General features: G+C 38.8%; 3 long non-coding RNA genes across 3 annotated transcripts; all 3 read left to right on the top strand.

The window, feature by feature from the left end:
• The first annotated feature begins 2,298 nt into the window (after positions 1 to 2,298).
• On the top strand, positions 2,299 to 26,404 carry LOC148132850 (uncharacterized). The gene is made up of 3 exons (XR_015750021.1): positions 2,299 to 2,498; positions 22,074 to 22,192; positions 23,938 to 26,404. It is a non-coding gene; the product is annotated as an uncharacterized LOC148132850 (long non-coding RNA).
• On the top strand, positions 6,406 to 10,943 carry LOC148132852 (uncharacterized). The gene is made up of 2 exons (XR_015750029.1): positions 6,406 to 6,664; positions 10,031 to 10,943. It is a non-coding gene; the product is annotated as an uncharacterized LOC148132852 (long non-coding RNA).
• Positions 16,741 to 17,781, top strand: LOC148132851 (uncharacterized). The gene is made up of 2 exons (XR_015746942.1): positions 16,741 to 16,866; positions 16,991 to 17,781. It is a non-coding gene; the product is annotated as an uncharacterized LOC148132851 (long non-coding RNA).

The following is a 26,404-nucleotide window of genomic DNA, read 5'->3' as shown; positions in this document are numbered from 1 at the left end:
GATGATTGAGCTTGAGCTGAAAGAGACTTTACTTTTTAAATTCATGACTAAAAGAAAAAAAAATCTATCTGTGTTCAATAAACACCCAATAAGATGATGCACGTCAGATCTTTCTCAAGTCATTTAAACGTTGTTCATATTTTTGAACTGAATACATATTACTCTCAGTTCCTGTTTATGCAATCAGTATTGTATGGGCTCTCTGGGAACAGTATGAAATATGCTTTTTCTATCTGCAAAAATTTGTTTCTCAACTCCCTGAACCTATGCAGGCTGTTGTGCCAAGTCAACTTTCTCATTCCTTGCATCAGTAGCAAGTGTCCTCTAAGATAGCTGCTTCCAATGACCTCTTCCTCTTCTTCTTCTTCTTCTTCTTCTTCTTCTTCTTCTTCTTCTTCCTCCCCCACCCCCTTTGCACTGCTTACAAAGAGCCATTACACAATCACCAAAAGGGAAGCTATGCATTTGCATTGAAGGCAATCATGTGAATTTATACCTACATGATTAATATAATTCATACGGAAATGTCATATCTAAAATTATAATAGCGGGGGGACTCTGTCCAATTATGTTTTAGACATGTTCAGTTTGCAGCATTATTGTCCTTAGGCAGTTCCATACCAAAACTCTCATTGCTGAACTATTCCTTCAAATGGAATTGCACTGGATTTTCTTGACTTTCTGTATTTTTCAAAGGCAGGAATACCCTCCTTTTCTCCTACCCTTCTAGTTCTTGAAGCCAGGCCTGCCACATTCTCACATTTTATTCCAGACAGGACAGAGCTTTCGCTACAATACAGGTAGTCCTCGACTTAGAACACTTCATTTAGTTCAAAGTTACAACGGGACTGAAAAAAAATGATTTATGACCATTTTGCACACTTACGACCATTGCAGCCTCCCTGTGGTCATGTGATTCAGCTACTTGGCAATTGGTCATATTTATTACAGTTGCAATGTCCTGGGGGTCATGTTATCAACATTTGTGACGTTCTGACAAGCAGTCAATGGGGAAGTCACATTCATTTAACAATCATGTTATTAACTTAACAACTGCAGTGATTAACAACTGTGTCAAGAAAGGTCGTAAAATGGGACAAAGTTCACTTAACAACTGCCTCATTTAATAACAGAAGTTTTGGGCTCAATTTTGCTCATAAATTGAGGACTATTGTGGCTACCAGTTTTGTTTTGTTTTTAAATTACTTCCTGGACAAACATTGCTTTCAAAAAAAACTTTTTAAAAGCCAAACAAGGGTGTACTATAGCATAAAAATGCTCTTATCTTTTGGGAGTCAAGCAATCATGTGGAAGGGCCTCTGTTAAAGCAGCACATGAAACCTTGAGAGTAGTTTTAGCAGCTGTGCATTCCAGAAAAAGGAACCCCAACAAGATAGTCAAGGAAAGTTTTCAAACATTTTTCCTCTTAGGAATTGGCTCAAAAATGGATCGTCTCCAAGAAAACTTGAAAAACTTTGGCAGCTTGTGATCACTGTGATCAAAATAAGAAAAATCAATCAATACTTCAAAAAAAAAAGGCTATTAAGAGAATAAATAATCAGAAGTTTAAAAAAAAACAATATTATTTAGGTAGCTTCATTTCTCAAGGAAAAAAATTAGCCTTAAGAGTACCAGAATTTTTCTTAGCCATTTTATGTAGATTTTAAGGTAACTGTTAGAAGTTTAAGATGTCCTGAAAACTTTGGGGAACAAATGGTTTTTGAAATCTTGTAAAGTACAAATTTCCAAGAACTTCTTCTGCACTGAATCACTAAACTACACACATAAACACACACACTGAAGCCCAGCGGGTGGAGAATTTCTCATCTCTTCCGACAGTTCCGTGGTTTGTTTCAGAACGTTTTCATCATAACTGTTAAAGTTTGTGGTTACCAGAGCAGCTGTCCCATCGTGCTTTGCAACATTTCAATCATTATACAAGCAAGGAAGTAAACTCACTTAACCACGAAGTCAGTTTCTCTTTCCAAGTGCTTACTGTTGCCTCAGAAGTTGGCTTTTTAAAATAATAAAATAAAAAAAAACCAGAGGGTGAGTGAAAGGCTCTTTCCTGTTTTTGAAATCAGACCATCTGCACGGTTAACTAGTTACTCAAATCTTATCGCTTAAAATAACAAGGGCATGAATTTCAGAACTGCCTACTTGAATTGCCCTCTTTCCTTTCCATACATTTCTCTATTTACTCACGGGAACCCATATTTACAGTACTCTCTTGCCAACTGCTGACATAGAGAAAACATAAGACCTGGTTACACTTTAAGCTCTATTGCTAAAGCATGCCACAGCAGTCAGACCCTTTCTAAACATACTTTTCTGATTGCCTTAAGCCAAGAAAAGCTGAAAAGGACAGTATTTCTCCTTGTTAGCCCAAATGGTTGCTTCTGGGTGCTTCTCATCTTTTTTAGAGAGCTATAGCTATATTCTTCACAGAAGGCAGAGTTTTATTTTCAGAAGTACACAACTCCATCAAAGGTCACCAGGTAAGGCTTGAATAATGGGAGATGGGAGTTAAGATGGCTTGTAGTAAACCCCTCTATAGATACAAAGTTCTCCAGGGTTCAAATGTTGACCTTACAAACCATATATAGTACTGTCCAATTAGCACCTCAGGTCATATTTTTCCCCCTTTAGAAGAGGAAAAAGGGGAGGAAGGAGGGGGGAAATCCCAAGAAAAAAAGTATGTGCTTAGTAAAATCCAAAAATTAGTTTCAATATGTCTGTTTTTCACAGCAGCTTTGGAAAAAGCTGCCAAATACAACAGCTTTGTTTGATAGTCATCTCCTGGCTTAACTCCTGAGCTGGCTACTATCCATTTTACATTGCACAATAAATGCCTGAAAAATTAATCATAAACTCTCTGGTTGGGATTCAGACTGCAGTTTTCCTGGAGGGTTCATCAATCCATAGTTTTCTGCCAGCACTATTTTTTCTTGAGGCTATTTTCCTCAGTGACCCTGGCTATAAGGGCAAAGCACGTCTGAGTAAATGCAGTTTGTTCTTGTTTTCCTGCTTTGCTTTAAAAAAAGAAAAGGAACAACCTTGGCAAGAGTTAACAGCAGATAGCTAAATTTCACACTTTTACAGCCTTTTTTGGCGAAATTAACACTTAGCTCAGAAAGGAAAGAACATGTGTTCTTTAAAAAGAATTGTTATTAAAAAGTGTTTTTCCCCTTTCTTTGCCCACCAGCCAGACTTAAAGTTGTCATTGCTCTTGTGTTTCAACATTATTTTTATGACGTTTGTGTAATGCCAACTGAAACCAGTCTGTTCTGCTTGATGAACTTGCTATTTTATAAATACATTGAAGTGCAGAACAAAAAGAAAGGGAAGGTTTCCTCTTTCATTCCAAACAAATATCCTTTAAAGTACGTGTGTGCGTGTGTGTGTATTGATCATATTAACTGTAAAATAGGGGCATATAGTAGAGACATGAACAAACTCTTCATATATTGTTCAAACAAAAGTAGGCTCTTACATTTCGGTTTCTGCTTCTCTTGATACCCTACAGGAAGTTCTGCCAATGGCTTGCAGGCAAACTTTTGACCTAACTTTTTTCGTAGTGGTGAGAGGGGAAAAATAGCCTTACTAGTTTAATTCCCAAAATCCCAACTTGTAATTTTTAGTTTTTTTAAAAAAAATGGGGGTGGGGGTGGATGGAGGAAATTGCATATAAATGTATAATCAATATCTATTTAACTCAGTCTTCAACCCACACCCACCCTTTACATCTGGGGAGGGGGTTGTTTTGCTGTAGCCACCTGAAATTCTAATAATGTACTTACATATAACAACAAAATCATGCTAGGTTCTACTGTTGCTTGAGCTGCATAAATATGGATGACCAATAGATGGCACCAAGCATCTTCAGAAAATCTATTGATACCTTATGGTAGTCTGGAGTTTTGCTCTTTGGTCATGAAACCTGTAAACACTACCCAAGATTTCCCTGCCTAAATTCTAGAACAATTTTTTATCTCAAGCAGTTGCATTCCAGTTTTCAAAAAGTAGTTATGAATTTATAGGACTTACGAAGCATTTTTCTGACTACACAACATGCCATGTCACATTACTTTTCTCATTTTGATTCCTTCTTTTTCTAAAGTCACAGGTATTGTCAGAAGAAAGCTGGGACTTGGACACAAAATGAATACATAGGACAACTGTTTAAAGAGGAGGGTGGTTTTATTTAACAGCATAAGGTGGCCATAGGTGAAAAGATTAGGAGCAGTAATATTTATAGTGTGGTTGATTTGATGTTCTTGAATATTGTCCTGAAGTGTTTGCCTTGGGGAATGTGTGAAGTCTTGCAAGGAGAAAATGTGGTTTTCTCCCCTGTGGGTGTGATAATTTCTATTTTGCTTGCCTGGCTGTTGAGTGAGAGGTGTTAAGGAGGGGAAACTGTGTTATATGCCAAAGGGATTTTCATATCTCGATAGGATTTGATTAATATGATAAAGTTAATATGATTAAGTTGCCTGTATTTAACAATTTCTTAAGAGAAATGTCATGTGCAAAGGATCAGGACCATTTGTTAAGTTGCAGCACAGAATATTTTTTCAAGCCTATACACAAGAATCTAGTCAACTAAAATTTAATACTAAATTGGCACCAAGTAAGGGTCAACAGAATTCAAGAGAGGTTGGACTTGCATTGTTGGTGGCAACATAAGGACTCTAAGCTGATGACATGTTTAACTCCACCTCCCAGCTCTGCCTGATTTTCTCCTATTAAAGACATGTTTTGTTAGTTTTGGCCTACATGAAAATGTAGGTTGAAAGGCTTAAGCAGTGGTCTCTTGCAACATTGTTTCTTTGGTAGTATCATTGGTGGATTCACTGGGGATGTGGGTGGTGGGGAGGAGTCAGGGGGAGACTATGCTCTTGTATGGAGTGGATGGTAAGGGATGACACAGGTGGTACATGAGCATTTTCACACCATAGTACCATTCCTGGGTTTTTCTTTCCATTCAATGTGACATTCATAAAGCAAATGACTAGTTTATCTACACCTCAAATTCACAGGGAAAAACATTCAACACCACACAATTGTTACCTTATGTTGTTTGGTACAATGTTTATTATGTATCTGAACCATTTTAAAGTATTCAACTGGGAAACATTTCTAGAACAGCTTAGAGATGATATATTATGCATGATATATTACAGATGTTTAGATTGGATGTAGGATTTTTATCTACCCTTCCTAAGTCCTTCCTAAGTACCTGGGATAGAGATATATTGTTATTTGATGGTGTTAAAGATTTTTTTTTTTTTTTGCAAGACATAAGCTGTTCCAGTAAAGTTTCCTTTTTGCAATTGACTGATGGTGATTTTGTTAATCCCAGTGGTGTTCAAATGACGTTTTGAGATTGCACCCAAGCCACCTCTCTTACTATTGGCACTATTTTTGCTTTCTTTTGCCACAGTCATTCTATTTCTATTTGCGGACTTTGTATTTTATGACTTTCACCAGTTTTTTCACCTCTTTTTTTGCTGTCTCCAAGTACTGCAATGTCATTATCCAGCCTTCTTTGTCTTTATATCAGTAATATATACTATAAAATATAATAATGCATATCATTATTTATTAGTAAATAATATAAAATGCAACCTCCAAAAGTAGGAAGGGAAAGGAAGGACTATTACAATTTGAGAAGCTTCATTGTTCTAATCACAACCAACTGGAATGCAAGGAATCAGTTCAAGAAGAGCCTGATACAATCAATCTCTGTACAGGTAATGCTTATAGTAATAGACTTCCTTTTATCTTTGTGTTACAACCAAACTGAAAGGTGGATATAAAGGGCAGGGAAGATATAACTGAGGCTAATGATATATCTCCATACTGAAAATATAAAAACAGGTTTGCACCAGCAGTGAAAAGGTATGAAATAAACAAAATCACGTTTTCTAACTTTCTCCTGCTTCTGTGACAACTAGAATTTGGTTTTTTAAAAATAACAAGTCCCAGAATGAAAACGTTTAACTCTAGGATGCAGAATATATCCTAATTTATCAAAATTTTCTTGAAGGCCAGATATGAATTCACATTCATGTTAAAAGAGGAAGGGTTATGAAATGAAAAACATGTCTCTAATAATATGCTTAAAATTTGACATTGAAAGCAACATGAATAATGATAATATAAATTTGATTAGTAATAGGAACATAATGTAACAAATCCTGTGTTTGTATAATTCTACCTTTACCCTCATTTTAGCTGGAAAAGCAATTAATTAAGCACATGCAGTTAGGAAGTCACTGAGACTTTGAACTTTGCCATCTGGAGAGGAGATTCAGTGTTTTCATAGCCTTGGGTTACAAGTTAACCTTCTAAATCAGGTTATTTGCGTAGATAGCCTGGGCTCTCTCAGACTTTGTCACTGGGAGCATTTTGGGAAGTGTAATTCAGCTAAATAGGTTATTGTTGCCAGGATGTTTGGGGAAGGAGCAGAGGTAAAGAGTGGAGGGGGCAGAAACATCAAGACAGTTTCAGCTAATTTAAACTTATCCGTTTTATGTTATGAGAAGAGGTTGCAACATTACTGGTAATTTTGCCTCATCCTGCAAGTCAGCACAGACAGAGAAGCTAAAAAGCTCCTAACTGACTGGGGAAGATCAAGCTGGAGCACGCTCAGCTCATCAGGGTGAGCACGTGATGACAACACAATCCTCTTCCATCTGTTGATGTATTCCTGGATCCCCCTGGGCATTTTTCCATCCAGCCTCGCAAGCAGCTGGATCAATTTACTCTTGCCTACAGTGTCCTGCACGGGCAAGGAACTCATGGAAATCCCCCTTTTGTTTCAACTTTTGAAGAAGAAATCTGGTAGCTTTTTTAAGCTGCTATTGATCTAAAGTTTCAGTGGTGGAAGGGAACTGAAATCTCCTGCAATTGCTAACAAAATGGAGGAGCTAGAAGGCAGAGTCAGTGCAACATAGCCCTTTACTGATATCACTAAGGATGCCTCATTCTTCCAGTCTTTTTAAAAGTTTAGTTTAGTTTAGCTCCAGACACATATGCTGGAAAGAGCTTCCATTTTTAAAAGAGCCTACAGGTTATCATCAGTGGTGGGATTCAATTTTTTTTACTACTGGTTCTATGGGCGTGGCTTGGTGGGTATGGTATGGCTTGGTGGGCGTGGCAAGGGAAGAATACTGTAAAATCCGCATTCCCTCCTAACCTGCTTTCCGGCTCCGTTCTCCTGTGCAACAAAAGAAGACCCAGCCGATCAGCTGGGACTCGGGAGGCAGAGATGGGAGCAGGACCAGTCAGAGCTGGTATTTGCCGGTTTTCTGAACTACTCAAAATTTCCGGTTTTCCAGACCTGGTCAGAACCTGCTGAATACCACCTCTGGTTATCATAATGTGATTTATATCTTTCAAGAAGCATTTTTTCCAACAGTCATTGAAGGCAGAGGTGGGTGGGAACCAGCTGGAAACTTTTAGAGTTAACAGTACATATATTTTTGCCAGTGATGTGATTAATGTTATGACTAAAAAAGCACTTTTTCCTGTGGCCAAGATAACCTCATACAGTATTCAGATGTGGCTCCATTTTTAGTTTGTAAAGCCTCCTCCCTTGCCCATAACTCTTTTGGCAAAAAGATTTAGAGCAAGTTTCTAGTCTTGGCTTACTAGAAAATATTGGTTCCCTTTAGGTCCAGCAACCCTTTTAAAGAACCTTAGCTATTGGGCAGCAAAACTTTGGACCAGCTATCAGCTTTGAACTACAGAAACCTGGATGAGCACTAGACAGCTGCAACGTTTACTAGATCTGCAATTCAAATCTAGTAAACTTATGAAATGTGGAATAAGATCCAAAGGACCATTGAAAAAGCTCCAAGGTATCTAAGTTTCTAGGTTTGTAGGCTCAGTTTTAAATTGAAAGGCATTACAAAAACATAGTATGTGGTTAAATGTTAGAAAAACCTCCCAACAATACGAAAAGCTAGACTGTGAAACCAATTAACTAAAGAAGTGGTAGGCTCCCCTTATGAATATATTCAAGGGGTGAGTATATAACCATCTGTCTGGGATGCTTTACTGGGATTCTTTCATTGAATGGGTGGTCAAATTCTATAACCTAAATAGGCCCTTTCAATTCCAGGATTCTATAATATAGGATAGAGAATTCCATATGAAATTTTATTTTAAAATGCATGGTCTGGAGCAAGTCTCTGTTGTCCATCAACTCAAGTCTTCCTGGGGAAACAGGGATGCAGCAAATCTATTGCTTCTAAAATATGGCATCAATAAGAAATGGGAACGTGGCCTTAAGTTCAGAAAATACAAATCCAGACTCTGGATTCAGAGCTCCTACAAGTAGCTGGACAACCATAAAGAAAAACCGCGTTTTCTACCTAGAAGATTCATTTTGCTTAGTTTTTCAGCTGTCCATCTCATATGCAATTTTAGTAGCGCAAACATAATGGTCACAATGAGGATAGTATAACAACTACAGTGAGTAACAAAGAAAGAAAGAAAGAAAAATTGAGTAACAACGACAAGAGATGAGCAAATCGCTTCGAAGAAGCAATATGCTCATCTTTGCTAAGAAAAAGTTGCGTTTGCGTCAAAGGGCATCACTAAAGAGTGCTATCGAAGAGATTAAGTTCTTCTGACTCTATCTTTAGAGATGTGAAGAGAACAAAGACTGCATCTTGAGCATCATCAGTTAAATCTTAATGGATTCCATCCCAGAAGTTGGGGGAGTTTATGAGTCCTTAGAGAGTCTATACTGGGATTATAGTTTATAAGCCTGTTTGAGGAATTCTGTGAATTGAAATCTGCACACCTTAAAAGTTGTCAAGGTTAAGAAACACTGGGTTACATTTTAGGTGCTGCCTTGCTGAAATGACCTTGCTTAATCTGGAAAAGCACAGCGTGGTCAGATTTGGTAGGGTATCATCAGAGAATATCAAGGTTGTAAACTAGGAATTGCAGAAAAAAAGCCATCACAAATTGCTTCGGCCCTGTTGCCCTGCCATTCCATAGGTGTGTCCATGCAAACCCTAGACATCCAGTGACTTGAAAGAAACATGACTATATTTTGCTGAAATGATGATTTCTATCAACAAACATGCTTGCTCTTTTTCTACCAATGTACAGTTGGGAAGACAGAATAAATTGAATTGAGTCAATTCAGTGTGAAAAGAAACATTTAGCCAGAAATATACATATTCCTCTCTGTTCAGGAATGAGGTATATAAAAGACTATACTATTTTACATATTAGTTAAATATGAATGTATTACTGAATTGAACTACAATATCTTTATAACAGGATGAGTGTTGAATGATTGCTTCCAGTGGTGGGATTCAATTATTTTTACTACCGGATCAGTGGGCGTGGCTTAGTGGGCGTGGCAGGGGAAGGATACTGTGAAATCTCCAGTCAGAGGTGGTATTTGCCGGTTCTCCGAACTACTCAAAATTTCTGCTACCGGTTCTCCAGAACTGGTCAGAACCTGCTGAATACCACCTCTAGTTGCTTCCATGTTTTATATAATTTCCTATCACTTTTTTTAAAAAAATAGAAACATATAGAATTTGATGCTACGTGAGCTCTTTCCACGCATAATAAAATGTCATACACCAACAATGTCAACAATAATGCCAAAAAAAAGGGGGGGCTACAATGGTCTGTAGCCTCTTTTTGCCTTATAATTTTCTTATGCGGACACTATTCAACACTGAGTAAATAAAGCATGAAGTCATCGTATACTGAGCTGCACAACCTGTTCTTACAATAAAATAGAATAACAGAGTTGGAAGGAACCCTGGAGGTCTTCTAGTCCAACCCCCTGCTTAGGCAGGAACCTTATACCATTTCAGACAAATGGTTATTCAATCTCTTCTTAAAAACTTCCAGTGTTGGAGCGCATTCACAACTTCTGGAGGGAAATTGTTCCGCTGATTAATTGTTTTAACTGTCAGGAAATTCTTCCTTAGTTCTAGGTTGCTTCTTTGCTTGATTAGTTTCCACCCATTGCTTCTTGCCCTGCCCTCAGGTGCTTTGGAGAATAGCTAGATTCCCTCTTCTTTGGAGCAGCCCCTGAGATATTGGAACACAAGTCCACTTGGAGTCCTTTAAAGCCTTGGAACCGCCTCTAGAACTCTCTGCCAGGAGATAGACTAAAAGCCTTTCCTCTTCTTCGGCACAGTATTTGTGCCACGGTGGGTGGATGGTCTGCTACTTCCTGTTGATGGATTACATTGAGTATCTTAGGGATGACTCTTCCATTTTGCATGTGGCTTTGGCTTCCGTGAACTTTTTGTTTCTGAACATGAAAGCATGTTACATGGGTCATGTTGATACGTCCCTATTTCTTCCCCAGCGTCCTTTTTTTTGGATCCTGCATGCCTGGAATCTAAAATGAGATCAGACCATAAATAGTTCAGCTGCCAATGCTTCATTTCTGGAAATCTTCCAATGATCTACAACCACCACCGTGTCTTCTCTACTTTGTGAATTATTGTCACCATCGCTGTCAGCTTTTACTCTATCAGCTTTTTTTTTTATTAAAGTTCCTAAGATGGAATCTTTTGCGACCAAACAAAGGCCAGAGTTTTGCCTGCTATAAATCATACAGAGCCAGTGAGGAGGAAAATTCAGCTGACACTGTCATCTGATCTCTGCAGCTGTGCACCAAATCTAAACTAGTTCCTTCTCTTGTATCTCTTTCAAGTTAAGCATGAAGCCCAGACATCTGTTAGTTCCTGAGTTACAGTGCATTTCCATCAGTGAACATTCTCTGCCATGCAAGCTTAGAGATTTCCAAAATTTGCCTTAATCTTCAAATAGACTTAAACTCTCAAATGAATTGCCATGGGCAGTTGGAAGGTTTGTTGCAGAAACTTCAGTGGGGATTTCAGCAACTTTCTCCTGTGTATGTTGTGCTTGAATAAATAATTCATTCTGTATTAGCATAGTCCACAGTTTGTTCCAAGGATCTGAATCGGAAATATTCTTTATATTGGTTATTGTTTATGGTCCTGTGTATATGTCATCATTTAAAGTTGCATTCACATCAGGGAGCTTTCTTTTTAGTTTTAAGGTCTGACAGACAGCTGCCTGCATTTTTCTGCATATTCCAAAATAAGACCAGAAATAAATAAATCAATAAACAAACAAACAAATATATGTTTCCTAACAATCATACTGAGAAAGAATTGGGGCAGGGGAACTTTCTCATCGTTGTCATACTATTTATCCTTCATTATTTTTGTGTAAAAAATGTAAAAGAACTTAACACAGTTCCACCATTAAATTAATAATCCCATCATTAAATATGCATCCTGTCAATCAATTTAAGCAGAGATTCAACCCAGGTACTTTATTATGCACAATATAACATATCTAATTTATTAGGTACATATGTGCATGTGTGCAATGACACAAAGTCAGGATTTCTATAATATCTCTACTGATTTCAAATGGAAGAATTATTGTGGTTCAACTGCTGTGCCTGGTTCAATATTTCTTTATAACCTTTCTTCATCAATTTAGGTGTAGCCACAGTATGTTCCAAGGGGCTGCATTTACATAGATAAATATAGCATTTGCAACTCAAATGTTTATCCTCAATAAATATATGCACCCTTGCTTTGTTCTTTTACCTCTGCTCAAATTATTGGGACTTTTCACCATGAATGAGTCATACTTCCCCGTTTCGCAGATCTAATTTAATGCACAAAGAGGGAACTTGTGCAATTGAACAATATTTCTACAACCAAAAGTTGCCATATTGGTAATGCCCAAGTTGCATCTTTAAACATACTACAGAAAGATAACAAAGGAAAGAGATCTAGGAATTATCTTTGTGTAATCAAATGTAACCCAATATAGACTGTACTACTTGATAAGGGATTACAATGCAGGCATGTGCTCAGCCATTGTAGCAATTGCCTCCCTTCCCATTTTCATTTTCCCTTTTGTTTAATGCTGCATTTAGTAATTCCTCCGTATTTAGTTGATGAGATTGGGCCAAGCACAAAACAACACAATCCAGTGAGCTACATTCTTTTGTTTGGGGGAATCTATGTGTCAGCAGTGACTCATTTACTGAGAACTACATTACTGAATGCACTAGGACCACTTCCTGCAGTATTTCCTCACCTTTAACATATAGCTAACCAGCAATTATGTTTAGCTGAGTGTTTTTCTCCCTCAGACATGTAATCTCTTCCATCTTCATTTTGTTTCTGCCGGCTTTCTTTGAATTTCTCTGCAAAGGGACTGATGCCATTTTCAAAGCCCATTGAATCATTTTCTCTGTATCTAAATGACCACCAAATGAATCAAAACATGCCAAATATAAAAACATCTGTAGTCTCAAGACTCTGCTGAAAATGAGAATGTCCAAGGTAGATTAAGATAGCTGTAACAAAAGTGACCAAGAATGTATAGCTAAATGGTACAAAATCTCAACTAAACACTTTATCAGCCATAGATAATGGTTTTATAGTATCAGAAAAATTCTAACAAAAATATGAAATCCCTTTTCTTTCCCAAATTGCTCTTTAATTTACTACTACAAATGTTTTACAAGCGAAGGCCATAATCATAAATCATAATTTGGATATCTGTATCTAATTAATATCAGTGTTCCCCAATTGTCAGCAAATTCAATCAAAAATATGCATTACCCTGCAAAAAAGACACCCCTTCTTCCCCCTGTATATAAACATAAACACACATACACACACACAGCTTTCTCAAATATATATATATATATTGTAAGCTGTTTCCATGGTTATATATTTTGTTTAGCTTTTATGGCAAGAAATAATCTTTGAATGATGTGCCAATTTGTGCTTCAGTAGATACAGTCTCAGGCAATCGTTTTACTTGAAAAAAAATGGAAATAGACTTTCTAAATTCCAAGTTCCTATCCTGCCTCAAGGATTGCTACACTGTGAGGGTAACAGAATAACAGAGTTGGAAGGGACCTTCTAGTCTAGTTCAGGCAGGTAACCTTATGCTATTTCAGAAAAATCGTTGTCCAAACTCCTCTTAAAAACTTCCTGTGTTGAAGCATTCACAATTTCCGGAGGCAAGTTGTTCCATTGATTAATTGTTCTAACTGTCAAGAAATTTCTCCTTAGTTCTAGGTCCGTAATGGCAAACCTATGGCATGCTCTGTAGCACGCAGAGCCATTTGTGCGGGCATGCGAGCCCCAGCCAAACCTACCTGCACTGCACATGCGCGCACCTCCCAGCTGATTTTCGGCCCATTTGAGGCTGTTTTTGCCCTCCTGAGGCTCGAGGGAAGCCTCTGCAGCCTCAGGAGGCCAAAAAACGGGCCTTCCAGAAATATCAGAAGTGGCAAAACGGGCCCATTTTCAGCCTCCTGAGGCTCCAGAGGCTTCTCTTGAGCCTCCAGGAAGCCAAAAAGGGCCTCCCCGGGCTCCAGAGGCCCTCCGGAGACTGAAAATGGGCAATTCTAGTATTTCAGGAAGGCCCGTTTTTTGGCCTCCCAATGCTGCAGAGGCTTCCCTTGAGCCTCGAGAGGACAAAAACGGCTCAAATGGGCTGAAAATCAGCTGGGAGGTGCGCGCATGCGCAGTGCAAGTAAGGGGGTGGGGCAGGGGTGTTGCGCATGCATACACGGGTGTGGGGCGCATGGAATTGTGGGTGCTGGCACGCATGCACTTTTGGTACACCCCAACAAAAAGATTCGCCAACACTGTTCTAGGTCCTTGGTTAGTTTCTATCCATTCCTTCAGGTTTGGGAAAATAGCTTGACTCCCTCTTCTTTGTGGCAACCCCTGAGATACTGGAACACTGCTATCATGTCACCCCTAGTCCTTCTTTTCATTAAACCAGACACACCCAATTCCAGCAACCACTCTTTATATGTTTAGCCTCCAGTCTCCTAATCATCTTTGTTGCTCTTCTCTGCACTCTTTCTAGAGTCTTAACACCTTTTTACATTGGGGCGACCAAAACTGGATGCAGTATTCCAAGTGTGGCCTTACCAAGGCATTATAAAGTGGTATTAACACTTCACACGATCTTGATTCTATCCCTCTGTTAACGCAGCTAAAACTGTCTTGGCTTAGTTGGCAGCTGAAGCACACTGCTGGTTCATATTTAAGTGATTGTCCACTAGGACTCCAAGATCCCTTTCAGAGTTACTACTATTGAACCAGGTACCACCTATACTATACAACAGGGGTCCCCAACCACCGGTCCGCGGACCGGTCCCGGTCCGTGGAACAAGTCCTACCGGGCCGCTGGCTTGCTGGGCGCCGCCATCTTGTTTTGATGAAAAAGTGCTTCCGGTGAGCTTTTCCGGGTAGAAAGCTCACCGGAAGCACTTTTTCATCAAAACAAGATGGCGACGCCCAGCTGATGTCGGTACCGGGCCGCGCCATAAAAAAGGTTGGGGATACCGGGCCACGGCGTAAAAAAGGTTGGGGATCACTGCTATACAATACCTGTGCATTTGGTTTTTCTTGCCTAAATTAGAGCCTTACTTTTTTCACCATTGAATTTCATTTTGTCAGATAATGTCCAATGTTCAAGTCTCTCAAGATCCTTCTGTATCTTAAGCCTTATCTTCTGGAATGTTGGCTCTTCCTGCCAGGTGTTGTCTGCAAATTTAATGAGTTCTCCATCTATCCCCTCATCCAAATCATTGATGAAGATGTTGAAGAGTACTGGGCCTAAAACAGAGCCTTCGGGTACTCCACTGCATACTTCCCTCCATGTAGATGCAGTTCCATTGAGGACTACACATTGAGTGTGGTTGGTCAGTCAGTTACAAATCTATCTGGCAGTCATGCTGTCTATTCCACATTTTTCTATCTTATCAAGTAGTAGGTTGTGTTCTACTACTTGATAAGATAGAAAAATGTGGGTTAGACACCATTACCACCAGATGGATTTGTAACTGGCTGACCAATCACACTCAATGTGTAATCCTCAATGGAACTGCAGTGGATACAAGATGGGATGAGACACGTGAAATAGTCGGACCACTTTTGGAGGTCATGTTGGAGGTTAAGGAGCACAACGGGTTCCCCAAGCCTTGTAAAACACAAAGCATCTATTTGGTCCCTTAACAATCTCTTCCCCTCACACCATGGGTCTAATTGGGGCAGAAAGAATCAGTGTCTTTAAAAGATGCAATGTATGCTGATTTAAAGTATCCTTCCACTCATCAACCAAATTGCAAAAGAGGTTCAAATAATTAGGTCCTACTTTTAGGGGGAAGGTGGGGACTGTGTCAACTGTATCGAGATTGGGAGAAAGCATTTGTGATCTATTATCCTTTGGATCTTGTAATCCATAGTGTTCTGATTAAACCCAGATTCCATTATACCAATTCAGTGTCTAAAAAAGACACCAATACAACCAAAACTTCAGATTCGATAAGTTAGGAATAGGTAGACAATAGGTGGCCAAAGAAAATAAATAATGAGAGACTCTATCTGAAAACTCCTATATATACCGGTGGATGAAAAAATGGGCCAGGGAGTAAATATCAGGATGTTTTATTCTGTTTCTAATCTTAAAACCAGATATTCAGTAGCACAGCGTTACAGTGCTTTAAACTCCCCCTTGAGCCCCCCTCCTATTCTACTGTCTAATTGCCTCTCCCTGTTTCTTTTCCATTTCCTCCTGTTGCAGATAAGCAAATCTCAATCTATTTTAAAAGGTCAAAAGGCAGTCAAGATACCAGGAAATACAACCACGCTTGATGATATTGCTGCCAATAGTACAAGATAGGCAGAAATTAAAAGTCTCAACTCTACAGAATGAATCAAAACTGCTTTGAGCAGCCTTGGGTTGTATCTAAAATAATGATATTGGAACAGGTACAAAAGATAGTATATCTAGCATTCTTCTATTCCTGGCAAATTCTCTAAGACTTTTTGGAACAATAACATCTATGAGTTACAGAGGCAGAAACATGCAAACTACCAGTTGATAGACACATATTCACACATAATGTAAGCTATATTCAAGTGGCTGATAAGAAACCATTGCTCTGCAATTACTGATACATTTTTTTTTTTACATCTACATATAACCCTACTACTGGAAGGGCTGGTTTTTTATTCTGTTGTCATTGTTGTTGTTTTCAGTTCAGCCCTACCCCTATGGCGCAGTGGTTAGAATGCAGTAGTGGGATTCAAAAAAATTTTTACTTCCAGTTCTGTGGGCGTGGTGTGGCTTGGTGTGCATGGCAGGGGAAGGATACTGTAAAATCTCCATTCCCACCCCACTCCAGGGGAAGGAAACCCTAGAGTGGGGTGGGAATGGAGATTTAAAATCTCCATTCTCTCCCCACCTCACAAACCTGCTTTCCAGCTCTATTCTCCTGTGCAGGGCAACAAAAGAAGACCCAGCCGATCAGGTGGGGGACTTGGGAGGCAGAGAATAGATGGAGGCAGGGCCAGTCAGGGGTGAAATACCGAACTACTCAAAATTTCCACTCCCGGTTCTCCAGAACTGGTCAGAGCCTGCTGAATACCACCTCTAATGCAGTACTGCGGCTACTTCTGCTGATCACTGGCTGCCAGCAATTTAGCAGTTCGTGTCTCACCGGCTGAAGGTTGACTCAGCCTTCCATCCTTCTGAGGTCAGTAAAATGAGGAGCCAGATTGTTGGGGGGCAATATGCTGACTCTGTAAACCACTTAGAGAGGGCTGTAAAGCACTGTGAAGCGGTATATAAGTGCTATTGCTATTGCTACTCTAAATATCTTACAGCTCCAGTTTGCAGATCTGTTCAAAAGCTTTAGCAACTAATGGGTTAAGCAAAAGCTTTAAATCATATTGCGCAGGAAAATGGAATGCCCAAGGGAAGGCTGGGTAGAGTTTCTGCTGTGATCAGGTGAGTGTGAACACCTTCCATCACTCTGCAGTGCTTACTTCCCTTGCACAGTATTTGCCTTAAGGCCTTATATCTTAACATAATCAAACCAACTCTTACAACCCAGCCTATTTTTCTTTCCCAGATGGTTAAGGTGAGACATGTGTTGGCTATCAACCCCTGTATGAGTAAAAATATTCTGCTGTACATACGGGATCTCGGCTTCAAAAGAATAACACCCAATTCTATACGGCTGTGATGAAATCTCAAAAGAAGAGGGGATTTTCAGCAGTTGGAAGAAGTCCAGCCTTCATGGTCCAAGGAGTTCCTTCTTTCGGTCCTTGACTCAGTTGGTTAGAACTGATGACTCAACATGAGTAAACGCTTCAGTTTTTTAGGGTAATTCGAGGCATTTATTTTGACCCTCAAATGGGTTTGTTTGTTTGTTCCTTGAATGTGAGATTTGGTGTAAGGTGAAGCATGCGCACCCAACCCTAAGGTAATATCACCTTCAAGATGGTGGACCTCACTGACACATCGATGTAATTCTTGTCAGCAGTAGAGAAGACGTTTGCCATTGCTACCTTCTGGGATGGTTTTTTTCTCCCCCAACTTCTCAGTTTACCCTGCAATCTTAGTACTTCCCGGTGCCCCTCCCCACTTTCAAATAGTAACCAGGCCCAACTTAGCTCAACTTTTCAAGATCAGCCAAGATCAGATAAATCTGGTCACCTGGCTGAACACATACAATCTTAACTATAGGCATATTGAATGTAAATGTGTGATACAGGTTATTTAGCAAGTCCTCCCCCCCACCCCTCCGCTTCTCTATGTACATACACACATACGTTTTGAACTGTTGACCCAAGAAGGAGCAAATAAAACTGGCATCACACAAAAGCGGCTTGGTGAGAAAAAACAGAAGGAAAAGAAAAACAGAAGAATAATCAAGCCGGAAGGGAAGTTTTGCATTCTCTTGAGTTCTTTCTGAATGACATTGTTTTGGGAGGGTATCTTATTTGTGCCAGACCACATTCAAAGACTGCACTTGAGACCTTAGCTCTGCTAATTCTGAGCTGTTTTATAGCTTACACCACAAGCAGGTCTGTGTATTTATTGCTATTCCATAGGTAACAGCCCTCAGAACGATATACAATAAAATTTGCAAATAACATTCAACATCTAGCAATCAATTAAAAGTATCAGATTCTAACTATAAAGATTGGGGGAGAAAAGAACTCAATATATCACATAAAAAGTCTTCAAAGCACAGTATTTTTTGTTTTATCTACCTTGGTGGTTCCCTCCCATTATTTATCTGGCTATGCTCTGAGGGTAGGGAAATTTTATTTTTATTTTATCTTATACCTTATCTTATCTTTGCTTTTTATTGCAGCTGAACTGATCTGTGCTCTGATGGTTGTTTGCTTTGTAATTTCTTTTTCTGCTTCCAATGCTGCAAGGAATGAATTGGGAAGGGCTAAACTTCCACGTCTGCTCTTTAGATTTTGGGGCATCAGTGGAAATTTAAAAGAATAGAATGGTTGCTTTAAGCCTTGTAGAGGCCACTTTGAAGCTTCAGTTCCACCCAAAGGGACATATCAGCCAATCTGAAAGAATAAATTACATGCTGCCAATGTTCTGGGTCAAATGCAGCCTGCAGTCTGAGAAGAGTCCTGGAGTTTGTGAATGGATGGGTTCTTCTATTACCTCCTGTCTCTGCTGAATGGAGGCCTCTCCTGAAGTCTCTGGCTCTACAACTGCCATGCAGAGAGGATGTGTTTCTGGGTGTGTGATCGATTTAACCGAGCATGGGGACTGTAGCAATGTTGATGTGCAGCACGGTAAACGATGGGTCGTAGCCAAATTGTAATGCGCTCAGTCGTAATGTTGGTACTGAAACATCATTTCATTGATTCTACTGGCTTTGGTTTTTTGCTGTTTTATTTCACCGCCAAGAATGCATTAGACAGTCCTCCATTCGGTTGAAGTAATGCCAGTGTGAGCATTTGTGTAGCCAGGCAGTAGGAATTTGTATCATTCAAGAGAGAAATGTTTGGACTTTATCTGCCATTGCAAAGCATGTTTGAGACGGAGCTGTTTTATTTTTGGCTAGATTTATACTCTGCCTTTCTTCTAGGAATTCAAGATGGATCATGGGGGCGGGGGCGGATGGGGGAAGGACTTACTTGTTGTCTTCAAGTAACCCTTTGAAGTAGGTTGGCCAGAAAGTGAGCAGGGACCCCAAGTCACCCACGCTGAGGGTGGGGTGGGGTGTCTCTCATTTTACCACTTTACCTACTATAAAACACTGGCCATTAAACATCACTAAATATTGATAGGAATATCATAGAATGGTTCTTTGAATGGAAACCTGCACATACATAGTTGTATGTTTGAAGGCTTCCACCAGGCAGACATTTTACATGCCCTGACATTTTGCTGGCTGAAGAATTCTGGGAATTGAAGTCCACAAGTCTTAAAGTTGCCAAGGTTGGAGAGCCCTGTTTTAAGTGGCATGCCCAAAGCACCATGCTAAGGGGAAAGCAGCCCACAGCCACTTGCACTAGCAACTCTTTTTATTTAAAATTTCAAAATTATATATCAAATTTCATTTTTTGTTAAGTAAAAAAGAGGTCGCAGTAACAACCCACCCTCTAACTTTACTTCTTTTTTCAATGCTCAGTGATCCGCATATACATCCATTTCTTTGCTTCCTAAAAACAGGCTCAATCAGAGCAGAAAAACAAAGGCACTAGGAAGAAACAAATTCCTGTTAATCTTAACTTTGTCTTGCAATGTGAAGGAGGGACTACAGAACATTAGCTGAGAAACATCAAGCGGGAGGTTCTTTATCCTTTCCTTGCTTGCTTTTTCTACTCAGCTCTCGGCCCAATAAAGCAGTATTTTTCCCTACTCGGGTGTTGAGTCCAAATAAAGAAGAATAGAAATTTTCAGGACACAATCTGCAGGTTTGGGAGGGGTTGGGTTCCCTCCTGCCCACTAGTCTTCCCCTGGAAAAATATCACTTCTGAAAAAAATGGGCTGAAGATCACAAATTTGCCACTTCAACATAATGCATACCTTCTACCCATCATCCCATGCACCTGTTCAGTCATATTGCTTCAGCACCACCGTGTGGACATTTTTCACTGTCCCAATAGGGTGGGCTCTGTAAAGGTTTTTTTTTTTTTTTTTTTAAATTGAGCAAAAGGGTGGAGTTGTGCAAGAAAGACTTGGGCAGCTTTTTCTGGTTAGCCTAAAATGAGCCAATTTACAAATTGTTTATTGTGTTTGATTTCAGAACTGACTTGAATTATTATATTTGAATTAAGGCTACCATAACTGTCCTGCAAAAATCCACGTGAAGACTGGATGGCAGTGAAGAATCAAAATTTATTAATCTCTTTGTAGCTATGGTTCATGTTTTTGCAGATACAGTAGCCCTTCCTTTTGAAAACAATATATTTCACCCATTTCCAAGGCATTGTGGAATTTCCTTGCAAGCCTTCTGCTCCTATGCTAAGAATTAACCCAGTTCTTTATCACGGTGAGAAATGATTTGGCTTGCTTTCAGGTTTCACCATTACCCCTTTGCTCTTCAGCAGGCATGTCCTGTTACAAGTACGATTGGTGAGGTAATGGCCTGTAGTGCAGACGTGTGCAACTCATTGAGACGATGCTAAAAGAAATTTAAAATAGTCATCTGTAGCTATTATGAGGAGAGAATCAGCTGCATGTAAATGAGCTGTTTGGTTTTTTCCCTGTACTATGTGATAAAACCACCTACTTCCAAAACAAGCTGAGCTGGTTTATAACATCAGCCAGTTGAAATGCTTTACTCAAAGCCAAGCCTGGTGGTGGTGTGTTTGTGTTTGCGTTTGTGTATATGAATGAATGTGATTTTTGGTTCTGTTTTTTAAGGCTTCACCAGTGACATGGTGCAGAATAAAAATGTTTAATCCCCCTTTTCTGGATAGGAAGGTTACAATGCAGGATACAGACACCAATTATTTTGAATTTTGGTGCCCTAAGCCTGGCAGCAGTGATTACAGAGTCTTGAAAATGGGGCTTGTACCCCAAATATTGTGACTGGAGCACCCTTCCAAATCACACTACCGTGTTTCTCATATAATAAGGCCGGGTCTAATTTTTTTTTTGAGCCCCGAAAAAATGGCTAGGCCGTCTTTTTGGGGGTGACTTAATTCCCTCCCCCTTGCATCTTCAGGCGGGCGGGCGGCGATGGCTTGGATGTTGACCTCGGCGTTGGTGGGGCACTTCGTATTGGAGTCAACGAAGGCAGCACCATATCCAGGTGTGCAACAAAAGAACTTCCTAACAGCAAGCCCCCCCACCATTCCCCCCCATTTTGCATGTTTTAATATAGGCCTTAATTGGGGGGGAGGGGCTTAATTTCATTTCATGCCTATAAAACATGCTGGGACTTCCTATTGGGGGAGGCCATATTGTTGGAGAAACAGGGTACATTCTGTGATGTTCTGGTGTTCCTTCTCAACAACCCTGTTACATCCGTTTCTCTCTCTCCTCACATTTCTTAGTGGAGCAGAGTCTCTTCCTTTTTCATAACTTTCTAAACAAGGGCAGTCTGGTGAGCATGGTAGATGGACTTGCGTATGAAGAAGTAAGGACAAATGGGTGAGTGTAGGGCCATGCTGTGTCCTTTCGCATGAAGAAGAGGTAGAAAAGAGGTACAGTAGATAGCAGTTGCTCTGCCTTGTCTTGCTTGACTATATTTCCATAACAAGATTCACGTATGCTAAGAGGCCATTATTAGCATGCCAAATAGTGGACTGATAATAGCAATAGTCCAAGATGATTGATTGATGTTACTTCATTAATTGAGAGGCCATCTCTCCAGGTTTTAGCATGACCTGTCCATGGGGAAAAGAATGGTCCAGCTAGTTAAAAAAAAAACAGAAAAAATTGGTTTGGAACCTGCTTTAAATTTTATTCATTACCATTTAGATGTTTGAACATCAAAAATTATGCCATCTATCAAAAATATCAAACAATAGTTCTCTTTAAGATATCAGAATTTTTGAGTGGGTCTGCCAAAGAGAACTACATGATGAAGTTACTAGAAACTGCAGAGAAATGTCCTGGGTTTATAACTTACTGGGGAAATGTTTTTGTTTAAAAAAAAACTATATTCAACCCTATAAAACAGCCATATCATGTGCAACACGGATTTTCTGTGTTGTACCGAGGTGACTGAAACACAACATTCATTCTTGAAAAATTGCCAGAGGTCTTAAAGTGAAGCCAGAAGTCAAAGGTAGAAGGAATTTTGTGGTTGAAAGCCAAACTGCTACCATCAGTGCGTGAGGTGAGATTCATATTTCATAATATTTTATACTGCTTTATATTGCCCAGGTTAAGGTATTTTTCTTTCAGGATGTCTTTCAATTCTAATATTACTCATTAAAAAAAGAGTATTACTCTGGGATGAAAGCTTTATTAATTTGGTAGTCTGAACTCAGGCCTTGGACTAGTACATGCAAAAATATATATTTGTCAGACTGGTGCTGTATTGCAGAAATAGCAACGCTAGAAGATTGCCAAAACAGCTGAACATTAAATATTTGGCTCTAGAGGTATTTAGACAAGGTTACAAGTGCAAAAGAGAAGAGGCCAGACATCTGGGTGGGCACTGCCGAGTTCCTGCTTTGATATCCAGCACTTCTGCAGAGGCAATTTTTCTCGGAAAGGCTGCTGGTGGGAAAGGCAGATGCTCCATTTAAGATCATTGTGGTATAGAATAACTATTATTATGTTTTAAAAGCCTGGTCTAAATTATGGGCCTGCAGTTCCAGCTATGGCTTTGGACAATGATGTTTTTCATTTTCCGGTTTTACAATGCCAGCAGTAGAATCATACAGAACAGTAGGGCCTTCAGAGCTGGGGACTGCCCATGATTTACCCACCTCAACCCCAGCTGCAAAGCAAAACTAATTTTAAAAAAAATGAAACTTTAAGCTTCCCTGACAGAGAGCTATATTTGCAAAAAAAAGGCAGACTGATGCTACAGGCTAAAAAAAGATTGGTTTGCTATTATCTGAGCCGATGTGGAGAGTCCTTGTCAGAACTGGAAGTTAAAAGAATTCAGAATCAAAAGAGAAGCAGAGAAATAAGGGCCCTTAGAAGACTACCAGATTAGTGCAAAAGTCAGCGGGGAATTCCATCATGTGTAGCATGTAGGAAAGAGGAAGTCAGAAATACCACAACTGTGCAGCATCTATAGCAAGATGAATTGATGCAAAATCTAGTGAGATGGAAAGCAATTGCCCTGCAAAAACATTGTGCAAACTATAGAGTTGTCATAAAAAATCCCAGATGAATCCAGATGGGAGTTCTAAAGATAAACCCATATGGTGTAGTTATTAAAGTGTTAGTCTGGGATCAAGGATTGAAACTGAGAGGATATTTATTACCCCATAACCACTGGTGGCTCAGAAATGGGGCTCAAATTGGAGGCCATTCTTTGCACTCTCTTGTTAGATACCCTGGAGGGAAAGCTGACAAACACTGGTTCATGATGTTTCCTGTGTGTTGTTTGCATTTTGATGACTGTGAGGAAATTCCAGGTCAATTTTAAGGGACTGAAGAGGTAGAAACGTTATTAGCTTGGAAATTTATTTAGATGAGTCATGTATCTGCTTCTGAGACAGTAGTTCATATGGAGTGAATCACATTTTGAGTTTCCCTTCTAGACTACAATAGTTAGGTTTTCTAATAATAAAATCAGAAAGCTCAACTATATTCCAGTGTGTAACTTTTTTTAAAAAAAGCGATAACTGCAATGTAGTGCTTTTATCACCCAGAGAGATTCCACAATATTCCTCTGAATATGTAATCTTAGAATTTCTACAATCCTCACTAAAATTCTATGCCTCAAAAAAGAAGGACATCTGCCACTTCCTTGCATAAATAGCATTTATCAAATGATCCAAAGCTGGTTTTGCCAAAATCAATAAATAATTTGAAAATGTTTGGGCCAAACCGACTGGTGTTTACAGAGTTAGTCAAATGTTTTATGCAAATACATAACTGAACCCTGACATTGTTTTTCAGATGAAAGCAGCTTTAAAAGAGGGAATTCAGAATTGTTTTCTCTATCCCAAAAGCTTCTCAATGGCTCTCCACCTCCCTGGTTTTCATAGGCATGTTTATCTTATACAGTACATCTTCAAACAGTTCTCCTTGCCCCCTGAAATGATTTTCATTGGACTGAATCCAAAATAACCTTATCAGAACAAGTATAAGAGATGGTATTGTTCCACTAGGAGCTATGAAAACGCTAAAGGAACAATTAGTACAAGCCACACTTAGTGTACTGACATAAGGAAAGTGCTTGTATCAGCAAAGTCAAAATAATGGAACTGACACTTGCAATAGAGTAAAAACGGGATTTCTGAAGAATGACGCCATAAATTGCAACCAATTTTCTTTATAACAGTGTCAAGGTGCAATTATATAAAAAGTTGAAATCTCCTTCAAGTCAACCCTGACTCCTGATGACTTCATGAACACAACATGTAGTTTTCTTTGCAATAGCACATAAGATGGCTGAAGAATATATGCTTAAAATATTATAATTTGTGTAAATATGTATATTTTTATGTAAATATTACAAGATAACAAATACAAATTTAAAAACATGAATGGTTTTGACTGTTTATGATAGAGGATTGAAAGAATTAGTGAAAAATACAAGGCTGATAGGTGTTCTAAATTTGGGACAGACCAGTTTTTGATAATATCAAGAGAGAATCTTGGGAAAAACAATGAACATAGAAGAAAAGAAATGAAAGAAAGGAGAATGAGAGTCAATTGATTATTGAAAGAGAAACAGAGTCCTGTATGAAAATGTATTCAAAGATACATAATCTCCTAAGAGAAAAAATGGAAAGTTGATATATTTACCAAATGTCAAAGATGTGTAGGAGTTATGCAAATGGAAAATATAAAAAATGATATTTTGTAGAATGAAGAAGTGAAAGAGGTTGTGGAAGAGAAAAAGGTAATGCAAGAAAAGAGTGGTGAGAAGTTCAAAATAAAAAAGGAAATGTATGAAACAGTGTATACATAATAGAAGCAAGGATGGTTTGCAAGCATAAAAAGCTGAATTCTACATTAGCTTTATTTCCTTTATTGTCTTATACCTTTAATTATTTTGCTCTAAAAGACAAGTTGATAGTTCTAGGAACTAGCCACCAAGTATGAATTACAATGGTATACTTATGTGCGCAGATATATATGCATATGTGATGCATCTGTAAAAGATACTATTGTCCCACTGCAACTCACTGGCCTTCTCTTTCTTAATCTGTCAAATTTTATTTAAAGAATTCTATTAACAGTTTACAAAGAACACAAGAGGCTATTGATATTGTCTTAGTCACCTCATTGCAGTGAATTATTGCAATGTGTTCTACATGGGGCTGCTTTTGAAGACCACTGAAATGACAATTGATTCAAAATGCAAGAGAAGAAAGGTATCCATATATCCATAGCTTCTTGGTACATCCATATAAACAGCTTCACTAGACATATTGCATTTGTCACCAATTAGAATCCAGTGCAAATTGAAGTATTGCTTGTCACCTAGAAAGCTGTTGTGATATAGGGCCTGGTTCTCTGAGGAACCACCTTTTGTGCCATCATTTCTGCCCTCCCGTGGTATCTGAAAGAATAGGTTCCCTTTGTGTGCTATCTGTCAATCAGTGGCATTTGATGAGTCCTACACAGCTTGCTTTCACTGTGTGGCATCTTTCCTTTGGAATAGTATCTCCCTTACTAACTACCCTAGCCTTTAACTAAGACCTGAAGGCCTGTTTTCCCCCTTCAGGTTTGTTTATGGTGAATTGCTGTTCTCCATGTTGCAGTCATCTTTCACTCTTTCTGCTTTAAGATGCAGTGTTTTGTTTTTAATTTGTACACCCAGAATTACTGTTGCCTTAGAAAGCTCGGACCAGAAACCTTCCTTTTAGGAATCATCAAAGATAGATTACCGAAGGAAGTAAAATATTTATTGCTACACATTACAACAGCCGCCAGAATAGCCTTTGTGCAGGTATGGAAAACCCCAACTACTCCTAATGAAGAACTAATAATACATAAAGGAATGGAAAGTGCTGAGATGAACATGTTAACACTGAAACAGAAAGAATAAGATGACTCTGAATTCTTTTTAATTTGGAACAATTGGTATAAATGGTTAACAAACAGAACTAAGAAGTGAGACAAAAAGCCTAACTGAAATAATCCTTAAGAAAGTAAAACAAAATTTTGTAAATTATATAAAGATATAAGAATAGTAATCATAGTTAAAGCTATTATTTAATATTAGACAAATGTAATATAATGTATTATGATATTTAAACCACAAACCTGTATAGATGCCAAGAACACTGTTGATACCATGATGTTTTATGATGTAATAAAAGAAACTCAATAAAAGTATATTTAAAAAGAAAAGAAATTAAACTTATATAAAAATACATATTTCTAATAAATGGGTGTTTTTCAATTATCTCAA

Source organism: Notechis scutatus, chromosome 1 (assembly GCF_049901735.1).
Source record: "Notechis scutatus isolate UNSWTSFEM ecotype Mainland chromosome 1, rNotScu1.2, whole genome shotgun sequence".
In the NCBI taxonomy this organism is placed as follows: Eukaryota; Metazoa; Chordata; class Lepidosauria; order Squamata; family Elapidae; genus Notechis; species Notechis scutatus.
This window is presented reverse-complemented; position numbering and strand designations above follow the sequence as displayed.